We start from the raw sequence: 11,381 nt of genomic DNA, 5'->3' as shown, positions 1-11,381 counted from the left end.
CATTATTTTTATTTTTAAATATGTAATTATGTTACATTTCTCTTTAATTTATATGGCATAGTACATTTAGTATATATAACAACTGATACTTTAAAAGGGAATTTTTTGCAAGTTTTTTTTCTTTTAATAAGATGAAGAAAATGTAGCAGAGATTGAAACCTACCCCGATTTAGGATTTGTTTTTAGTTTTGGTTCTTCCTGGGCTAGAACACCTGTTCAGTTAGTGCTTTCGATCTGCTGAAAACAATCGAAAGGCCAATGACCTGGGTGGAAAACACCAGAAAACGAGATAATTTTGTATCTCTTTGTTACCAAAATGTTGCTTCAAGGTCTTCTGGTGTTGACTTCTAGCATCTTTGATATCCACCTTCAGCTTGACAGAATTTTCAGTGTCTGAAATATACTGTATTAACCTGACTACCGGTGTTTCCTTAACCATGTGACACACACGGGGGAAATGCTCACACCCTAGAATTTCAGGGCGGTGAGGCAGCTCCTATGTCCCTGCACCTTGGGAGAGTTTGTGACAGGTGCTATGACAAGGCCAGTCTTCCCAAGATTTAAGCTATCCTTCTTTCTTTTGAATCTATCAGTCAAAGCTGAGATGATGCTAAGGTACAATCAAAGAATTCTCAGCAAAAAAAAAATAAAATTAAAAAAGGAAAAAGAAAAAGTTTAAAAAGACTGATTTATACGTAAAAAGATCAAGAAAGATGAGGTAATTTTTAAAAAGCCCTGTGCTTTTGACAATAATTTCTGATCTCCGCAAAATTCATTTTATTCTTATAATGACCTTCTCTTTCCATAAAGAAAACACTTTCCCGCTCTCCTTTATTGACCAAACAGTAATGAGAAAATAAGAAGTTTAATGCCGGTGGGTTATTGTTACTTTTTTTTCCCACCTGAAAAACCTGGGAAAGAATTGGCTCCAATTAATGCAGAGGCAACTTTATTCCTGTTAAAAATATAATGCGGTTAATAAAGTGTTAGCTGGAAATAAAAAAAAAAACGTAAGTACGGGGAATGCAAATGTAGGCGCAAGTCCGGGCGGTTGCACACACCCGTGTTTACTTCTGGAGTGGAGGAAATATGTATGATGCTCTCAGTGAATGGAATTAAATGAGAATTTACTAAAATGCACTTCAGTTTTGGAAGCTTGTGATTTTAGACTTTAATGCCTGCACACAAACCGACTTTAAAAAGCAGAGGTTGGAAACAGATCAGGCAACATTTTATCTAAAGTTCATTCATCAAAGGGCTGCATATTTTGAAAAGGGTAAAAGCACTTCTAAACCCATCAGGGATAAGCAAAGGCTATATACTATAGATTATTTTAATCCCCCAGCTAGATATAAAAGGGATAATTACATATTTGTGGTTGAAGCCATGTGGTGGAAAAATCAATACAACTTTTTTGTATGACACTTCATTAGCGTGAAAAATTTTAAAGCTGAGAAGAAGTGCCTTGCAATTAAATGCCTCTGCTACTTCAGCTCCAGTAATGGGTTTGTATTATTATCTAGTTTATTTGAAATAGTGGCTGCACTATAGAAGTAATTGGAAAACATTGATTATGCGCTTGTATCTGGAAAGCCTGGCAAATCATTACAGGGCCCGGCAACAGTTAGTTAGCCTTACTAATGAAGCACTAATTGCTGTAAGTAGGTTAGCATGGTAGCGAAAGTAGAGGGAGAGAATGGTTCAGAAAATTCTGAAGGATGTTGCCAAACATGTATGTCCATTTATTTACCAAAGGTAGAAGTCGCGTGGGATCTTTCCTCTCTTCCCTTTGTTTTGTTTTGTTCTATTTGGTTTTCATCTCAATACTGTGGGAGGGGGAAAGGCCTCCATCCTACATGAAGTTCATAGAATCATTTGGCTTGAAGTGACTTTATCTCCTTTTGTATGTCTGTCTGTTGACCAACCTCATTTCAGCTGATGAAACTGAGCCACTGTCAGCATAGCGCCTTGGCAAGTTTTGGGGTCTTTCAGTTCAGAAACTTCTGATCCCTTCTCTTAGTTTAAGGGCTTTGCACTTTCCTGGCATAAAATCTTCCTGTGGTTGCATTACAACCTCACTGCCCTATATTCATGAAAGGTAATGGTTTTTAACTTTTATTTTTTTAGCTTAATTCATGAGATTAATTTAGTCCAAGGAACTCACTGGCCCTGTTAGTAGAAAAGATAATTTTTAAAAATTCTCCGTGATTTGTGGAGTTTGTTGTGCTATTTGTGGGATTCTTAGGAGGAAGAAAACTATCAGATGTACAGGAATTCTTTCATAAGTGCACCAGGAAACAAAAATAAAAGTTCAGTGTCTATAATGATAGCAAACAAGCAAGAAGAAACCCTTGAAATTACCCAATATCCACCGAATGGTGAATAAGAAATTGTGTTATGTTCACATAATGGACTATTATGTGGTAGGGAAAATTAATGACATAACAGCATAGGTATGCACACACACACACACAAACACACACGATGAATGAATCTTAGGGTTGAATGAGAAAATCCAACTCCAAAGAGTGTATATGACATAACATTTTATAAAGCCCAAACAAAGCCAAATAACTATAGTGATGTGCACGCCTTTCATTCCTGCACTTGGAGGCACAGACAGGCAGATCTCTGTGAGTTCGAGGCCAGCCTGGTCAGCAAGAGTTCGTTCCAAGACATCCAGGGCTGTTACACATAGAAATCCTGTCTTGAAATATGGGGACTGAGTATTTATTTCTCCTTGCAGTGTCTGGTGTTCTTTACCAGTGGCTTTGGGGCACTTCATAGTTCATGTAAAGATAATAGATCTAGCAAATATATCTTTAAGGGCAATTAATAGACATTAGTGATATCAAAGTTGAAAACAGAAAATATATATGCCTGCACATATAGTATGAAACACCAATATAAAAGGAAATAAAAATAACATCATCCTTGCAAAGTGTACAGCAAAGGGAGGGACCAGTGGGAGAAAGGAGATAAATTTTCTCCACCTTTCTTTCCTTGCTTGATCCTGCCTGTTTCCCTCACTGCCGTGGCGGTGATTAGCACAGAGTAGGTTTGTAAACCTACTGAACTAGATCATTTATCTGGATGCCAAAGGTTTACAAACGATAGGAGAGTGACTCGCGGGAGGAAACCCCAGCTTCCCGAGTTCCTGCGAAGGCAACCTGGGACTTTCTCGCATGTGGGATCTTAGCTTACAAGTGCAGCTCATGGGTTCTCCACAAAAACTTAAAAGGATCTAAAGTTCAAAAACTTTCCTAGAGCTGTTGAAAAAAATAAGCCAAATTATTATGGTTTGGAGCTAGCCACTGGAACGGTGGCAGGTGTGGTGACCTTATGATGTGGGGCAGGGGGAAGGAGGGTTCCTTCCCACCTTACAGGGTGGGTGGTGAACAGTGGGCATAGGAAGTGAACAGCGAGCAGGTACAGACGAATCTAGACTAACCGTGAGCTTGGTACATGTTCAAGGCAGATGATGAGCTTATGTGAAATTATCATAGCAGTCTGTCTCATTTTGTTTGATTTCCTGTAAACAAAAATAAAAATCTGTGAGATCAGTTTTGCTGAAATCCTATTAAAACATTTTAGTGGTTAGTGCCTAACCCATAGCCATTTGCAGAGAAATGTCAGATTTCTCTTCTGGCAACCGAGTGCCCTGAAGAGGCTCCTACATTTATTTTCAAGTGAGGGTAGGTGGTGGCACACAGGTGCCATCGAGGGTGCCAGCTGCCACAGAGCCCTCAGCTCACAATGAGAGGCTGTGTTCCTCTTATCGTTAATAATGTTTCCCCCTTTGGAGTTATTGGAAGGATCTGGCTGGGGCAGGAGGTTGCAAAGAGGGAGGATTATTGTTTAAACGGGACCTGGTTTGTAGCCTTAAGTCAGAAGAGAGCCATTCTGTTTGCATTCAACATTTCAAAGAAAAGTAACAATGCTCTCAGAGAGCCCCTCTCTACAAGGCAGCTCATTATTGTAAATGTGGGACATGTTTAGACTGCTAAGGAGAACCGTAAAAGTACAGCCTCCGCCACAAGCCCCTCTAGCAGGAAACGCTGTCCTCGGGCCAGATCCATTGCTGGGCAGCTCCTCAGCCTGCAGCCTGAGAGGCAAGCTCCCCCGATGAGACCCAGACGGAGCAAGTGGAGTTACGGAGTATAAGTGTGCACGGTGCACATTATCTGCAAGGTCTTTTATGTTAAGGAAATCATGACACCTGCCAATCTTTCAAATTCCAAAGGGTAAAGCGTGAGGCCCAGTAGGCTGTCATTGAACATGACAGGCTTAATGCCAAGTTTATAACAGAGAAAGGGCAATCTTATTGTGGTTTATTCAGTTTTCTGTGGCCGCCTCTGGAAGAAGTCTCGCTGTCTCTCTTCCATGCTCTCGCTCTCTCTCTCTCTCTTTTTTAAAAAGCTAATTTAGAGCATTTGAAATACCAAACGGATTCTTTACATATCTCCTGAGCCCCCACTCCTCTCCACTACCCCCAGTCTCTCCTTTAGGGAGCAACCCCTAAATCCTTCCAATTTAGCATCTTGGTGAGATCAGACTGTTTTTAGTTGAGCATTGCCTTCCATTGCGACAGAGATGTTTCTAACACCGAACGTTCCCGTTTAATTACTGCGCACACTGTTGCTCTATTTCCATCCAACCTGCCCCTCGCTTGAGCCCATTGGGCTGAAGAAAGAATTACTCCCCGTGCTGTTCCTTAGCCCTTCTTGTTCAGATCTGTAATTGGCCCTGTGTTTTTGACTTTTTGCTAATAAGCAGCTTACTTTCTCTCCCCCTAGACTCAACCCACCACTTTTGTTTCATGAATTTTACAAAGGATTTTAATAGATGCTTTAGGCTATGCAAAATGTTATATGAAGGGAAGGCATTAATGCAACAGCTTTGACACAAAGGACGTGTGAATCGCTGCTTATCATTATGGTCAGGTCTCAAAATTTTCATTAGTTCTGGAGGACAAAAGAAAAAAAAAAACAGCCCTGCTATATGAAGGAATATTAACCTGTATTGTGTAACCAACTATAATTGCTTAGCATTTTACATTAGCTCTCTTCAGACATGGCCTCTCATTATCTTTACACATACATAATAACTGCTTATTACAGCAGGCTAGTTCATGCCGATACATAACGGGTAAGGCTGTGTCAGCACTTCCAATGAGAGACCCACTTCCAAGGATTTAAAGGAGCTGTAAAATTTACCTCCAGACCAAAGACTGGCAATCAACTTTTCACCTGGCGAGGGAGTTTTTGTTTAAAGTGGAAACAAAACAAAACAAAACCACTTTTGCTAAGGAGGAAAAGTTGGGTTTGTTTCTATTAAGAATGTAAACGGAAATGGACAATCGGGCTTAAGTCATTATTGAGTTCCTAGAGCAGAGAGTTGCTGAAACCCACTTTGAAATGTTTTTGATGATTAAATATAAATAAATTAATGTTAAGTAGCATCCAAATTAAATGCTACATGCTTAGTAGGCTTTATTGAAAATAAATAAATTGAAAAAAAAGCTATATCCCCCAAAGAGGCCCTTGTATGTGGTGGTAATAAGAACACAGCACATATTTTCAAGATGTATAACCCTTCATTTTCATTGGGGAAATAAATTAAAATGCTTATAAATGTTGAATGTTAGAGTTGGTGAAAAGCCATCCAACTATATAAAAATATCTGGGCTTTTAGAATTACTTCAAAATTCTCTTTGTGGAAAGTCCGAGAAACTGATGTTGACTCAGGAAAGAGTGAGACCTCAGCAACACTGATATCACCAAGAACTTGAATGGGAACTTTGAAAAGTAGGTGGTCAGGTTGACTTTTTTTTTTAAAGGCTTGACTTTCTGGCAGAAGTACCCCAGAATGGAACTGGCTTTATAAACTGTCTTAGAGTTTTCTCAGTAGCCAAGTCATGCTGAAATGGTAGGCACCAGTTACAGAGATCCATCTACAGTCTATCCCGTAGCATCCCCGGTCTGTCTGTCCTGAGAGAGAATAAATTTGCCTATAAAAAACAAGGAAGATATGCTAATCTTATGTGGTATCTTAAAGCGATCAGACAATGTCACCCCATAGATGAATGAGAACTTACGTGAACGTTCTCTCTAGGAATGAAAGAAATCTTAGAAAAAAAATATTTTGAAAATGATTTCAAACCAGGTGGTTTTATAGCAGAAACTGGATCTATATCTTTAAGTTCACTGTGTTTATGAACAATACATTGGTACCATAAGCAGAGTTTGTGGCTTTAATTTCCATTAACCTTAATCGTGTCATGTGCTTCTCTATTTCACATGCCAACGCCAATCTTAGCTTCATTTCTTAGACTGGAAACATTACCTGGTATACCAATAAATGTTTACAAAGATACTCCTTTTAAAGGACTAAGCCACCTAGAATATTACCAGATTTTACTACCGTATCTAAAAGTGACAGCTTACAGAGGTGGGAACATGGACTGAAAGGGACTCTCGGTACCAATGCATTAATGTGTCATGGTGGTAGTGCTTAAGAAATATCAGCCTTGTCCCTAAACTGATGGAGAGAGGGGTTCCTGGTTGACAATGACTCTCCCGCGCTGGAAAAAGCTACAGTTGTTAGCACAGTTCCGGTAAACAGCACACTGACCTCACATGCTAATTAGCTGTGGCCCAGCTCGCCAGGGCTGTGCAGTGGTACTCTAATCAGAGATGATTGTCATCAGGTATCAGGGATGCCTCTCTCGTGGCTCAGCCCAGGCAGGCACCGGGTGTGGCTTAGAAACGGGGGGCGGAAGAAACAGTGCAGAGCCCCGGGTCCCCGGGTGCCTCAGCTGCTGCTTGCAGGCAGCTCGTCATTTTTCTGCCTGCAGAAAGAAAGAAACGGGGTTAGACAAGAGGGGTATCCTACCTGTCGAGGACTCCAGGAGGCAGTGATGCAATCAGTTTGAAGGGAGAGACTTCAGAGTGAAAACCCGGCAAACTGAAGCTACTTGGGGCCTCCTTATTTTTCCACCTGGGACGCTGGGAGATGACAAACGCTAGCTTTCAATTCGTTACGGATTTTTGAATGGGTGTCTGAGTGGGCTGAAGGAACAGGCCTACAGATTTACAAGCTTCAGTCAAGGATGTGGTAAGAAAAATAAAGCCGCATGCCAAGAGGTGTGACTTGAGCCCTAATGTGGGAACCCGATAACCCTGTGATCTTCATCCCCCCCCCCCCAGACAGCTACACCCTTTCACTTCACCCCAAGGGCCTCAAGTCCTCCTCCACTCCCTGCCCTGCCCCACCGCACCCTCCGACATCTTGTCTTCAGTACTCAGTAACTGAACTCCCCTTCCTGGGGTTTACTAGAAATCCTCTGAGCTAAGGAACTTGACTTCTCCCAGGAAAACAAAACAAACAAACAAAAAAAAAAAACCAAAAAAACAGTTTCCACTGTGCTAGAATGCCCACTTCTACAGGGCCTCTCTCTCTCTCTCTCTTTCTCTCTCTCTCTCTCTCTCTCTCTCTCTCTCTCTCTCTCTCTCTCCTCCCTTCCCCAGTTGCTCTGTCTGTGGTCTTGTGTTCCACTTGAGCCCTTCATCGGGTGTTGTCAGGAACACTGAGGAAGAGGCTTCCTGACCAATCCTGTCTAGTCCTCAACCACTGCCTGCCAACCCCGCCCACACCATGGCTCCACCCACCACGCCCACCTTGAGCGCTCCCTCTGCAGTTCCATGTTTACTCAACATTTTCATAAAAAACATTCTGTGGGCAAGATCTACCTAACTTTCAACAAACTCTGAGCCCGCCCGCCCCGTGCCCCCGCCTCTCACCTGAGATGCGTCCCCTTTCACAGTGTTCCTGTGGCCTTGCCACCCGGTGACTTGGGTCTCCACTTTGCTCATCCAAGTGGGAAAATAGAATCTACCCTTCTCACCTTTCCCCCCAAACCATGTCTCCGTCTTTGTCTTTTCACCCCATCTCTCCAGCTCTGCTTCCTGAAGGTTTTTGTCTCTCCTTACCCGGCTAATTCTTGTCTCAGATTCGTCCTTCATCTTGTAACCAGCTTGATGTCGCTACAAGTCAAAGCCTTATTCTTCTTTTCAAATTTTGCAGAGAAAATAGGCATGGTGTCACATGTCTATAATCCTAGCATTCCAGAGGCTGAGGCAGGAGAAAGCTTACCTGAACTATATAAGCATTTTTCAGGCCAGATTAGGTTACAAAGGGAGAACTTGTCCCAAACAAAACCAAGCAAAACATTTCACCAGATCCTAGGGAAAGCCTAACACACACACAGCTCTATAGACTGGATGCCAGCTTCCTTCCCTGGACCTGCCTGGACCCCCTCACCACACTGTACCCCTTGTCCCCAACTCACCACCCCTCTCTGAGCACACACAAGTATACACAGACATAGAATGTTCTCCTTGCTTCTCCAGACCCAGATCAAACTGCCTTCCTAGGTCAACATCCTAGATATTTCTAACAGAAGAAAATGCTACTTCCTATGTGCTCCCAGGATTGCATTGAAAAACATTCTTTTACGTTTGTGCATTTTGTCTGTGGGGATGTCTTGCACCATGTACACACCAGGTGCTTCCGGGGTCTGGAAGAAGGTGTCAGATCCTCTGGAACTGGAGTTTCAGATGGTTATGAGCCATTATATAGGTGCTGAGAACTATACCCTGGTCCTCTGGAAGATCAGCCAGCTGATCCATCGCCAGCTGAACCTATCGCCGGCCCCATCCGAGCATCACATTTTCACGTTTCTGTCACAGATCTAATTATATAGTCATGAATGTGGACCCATTTGTCCATTGCACTTGACTCTGGAGAAGGCCAAGTAATGTTTACCTTTGCAGCTTCTCATTTGGCTGAGAGCTTGGCCCACAGTAGACCCTTAGATACCTATCGCACAAATTAATGAGGAAATGTAAGAATAAGTGAATGATAGAAATCATGGTTTCGTGTCTTACAGATGGAGGAAGAAATAAGGCTCAAAGGTCAGGATGGGAAGCCAAGCATCGCTGTTGTGTACCAGAGTCACACTGCCAGCACTGGGCGCAGACGTGGTCTCAGGGCTTTCCTGCTTTGCAATTAAGGCCAAAGTAAACTCAAGAGAGAACATGAAGAGAATTCCTACTACTTTAGGGTTAAAATCAAATGGAGGTTTTCACCCAAACTTGACTCGGCTAATTACTGTGCTAAACAGTGCTGAGGTTTTTGTTTCTTCGTGTTCCTCAGCCTTTGGGCTGCCCTGAATTCCTCACCTATGACAGGTCCCCTTGTAATATGCAGGTCTCCGTTCATGAGGCACCGGAAAGCGGGGAGCTTGAGGTGGCGCTTAGACTGCTGGTGCAGAATGGATGGAATCCTAGCCTGAGAAGTTCAGGGCGGGAAACATGTGGCCAGAAAACTTAGTTTGCAAATAAACATTTTCACAACCTACTTATTTGTGAGAGGCAGTGCTTTCCACCAGAGGAGCTGAGTGTTTGCACCTCGGGTCATTGTGGTACTGAGTAGGCAGCCTCAGCCGCACACAATAAAGAATGTGTATTGGAGCCAGGGAGGATGTGGGAGACATGGTTGAATTAAAACTTCTGAAGGCTTGTAAATGATTTTGAAGGCTGTTTTCCAGCATTTAATTAGGTGAAATATAAGGGTCTTTTTATTTTAAAAACATTTTGGAGTTTTGGGGTTTGGAGGGGTGAATAAGGAGGAAGTACAGGGGAAAATCCATGCCCCCCAGCTTTGGCACTGAAAACATAGAGGTCCTGTATGTTTTGTCTCCCCACCCCACCACTACCACCGATTCACCAGGGTGTTTACTATTTTTCAAGCTCCTATTTGAACCTTACTTTGTCAACTCTCTGAAATTACAAGGAATACAAAATTATCTAGCAAAATTTAAATTTGACCAATTTCTGGGCTCATCAAAAAAAAATGTATGGTCTTAAATCATGCATTCTTATAGCCACAATGATGACCGATGTAGACCACTAAAGACTGTTTTTAATATATTTATTTTAAAGACTCTTGGTTTGAGTGTGGGTTCATAAGTTTAATGAAAGTATAATCTGTTGTTTTTACTAGGAAGCCTTTATTTTTCTTTTAAGGAAACCCCATGGTATGTGTTAGAAGAACAAGAACGAGGCTTAGAATAGGTAGAACTCAGTGGGAGAATACTTGACCTGTATGCACAAGGAAGCCATGGGGTTAATGCCCAGGAGTGGAGAGTCACGGGGAAAGAAAGAAAAAAGAAGATAATAGTAAGTAATAATAATCTAAGTTATCAAGTGTTGGTCCAGTTTATACTTTACGGCAAGCGCCTCTTATGCTCTCGGTGTCACTTATTAGCCTCGCAATCCAGAAAGTACCTTCTCTGTGGAGAAGGCACACAGATAGGCCAGATGCAGACAAAAACATTAGATATAGTCATATGCTCATACATAGAGTCACATTCGGACCATAGATCAGACATAAAAGGCTGACAGATAAGTATCACTTCAAGTTAGAGAACTGAGGTTCAGCCAGATGCAATGACTTTCCCAGGAGTTAAGCAAGTCCCCTTAACTCACAAGGCACCAGACCCCCCACCCTTGTGGCCTGTGTGAGCAGGAAGGCTGGGTTCAGGGCAGAGCCTGGATTCCCGTAACAGGTGAGACTGTACAAATTTCAGATTGTTCCCAAGCTGCATTTCTGGTCCCAGAGCCTGATTTAATAAAAGCAAATCAGCCTTGGCTATTAGCTAAGTAAATGAAAGTGTTAATTAAGCTCAGCTCCCTGGCCAGGCCCCCGCAAGCCTGTAAATCTCAAACATACCTGAGGAATGCCGGCAGGCAACTGAATTTGTGTACAAGGGTGGAGTCACATTCGTCTGCATGCCTGGTATTCAGCCTGGGGACTGTAAGGTGGTAAGGCTTTAATGTTAAAAAGAGCAGAGGAGGAAAAACAAAACAGAAAGAAAAGACCTGAAAAAAATAAACCGAAAGAAGGCCTACAGAAAGAGAGGCTGAATTCTGTTCGCTAATTGGCTGCTACTCTGAAGGTGTGTGTTAACTAGGGCAGGGTTTGGAAAGCTGCCAAATTATTCTGGCGGTCTTGACTTTTAGATGACTGCCTCTGTGTGTGTGTGTGTGTGTGTGTGTGTGTCTGTCTGTCTGTCTGTCTGTCTGTCCATCCGCAATGTTCGCAGATGAAAACAGAGTGTTTAGTCTGTACACACATTCTATAATGTACATGTTTCCCGTACACATACAAATGCACTCAAACTGGGCTTTGCATTTAACACAGAAGGCTGAACCAAAGATATGGTCAAAGAGGGCGGAGGAAATGAACACTCTGGAGGAGGCGCAGTCTGCAACGTTAGAGAATTGGGATAATGAAAGCTCCAATGTACAAAGAGCCCT

The 11,381-nt window shown here is 42.4% G+C and overlaps 1 long non-coding RNA gene across 1 annotated transcript; it reads right to left on the bottom strand.

Annotated features, from left to right (window-relative positions):
• Positions 1 to 2,529: 2,529 nt before the first annotated feature.
• Positions 2,530 to 7,163, bottom strand: LOC146890394 (uncharacterized). The gene is made up of 2 exons (XR_014998796.2): positions 6,634 to 7,163; positions 2,530 to 3,532 (listed from the first exon to the last, which is right to left on the bottom strand). It is a non-coding gene; the product is annotated as an uncharacterized LOC146890394 (long non-coding RNA).
• Positions 7,164 to 11,381: the final 4,218 nt, after the last annotated feature.

This window comes from Myodes glareolus, chromosome 21, assembly GCF_982192425.1.
Source record: "Myodes glareolus chromosome 21, mMyoGla1.1, whole genome shotgun sequence".
NCBI lineage: Eukaryota > Metazoa > Chordata > Mammalia > Rodentia > Cricetidae > Myodes > Myodes glareolus.
This window is presented reverse-complemented; position numbering and strand designations above follow the sequence as displayed.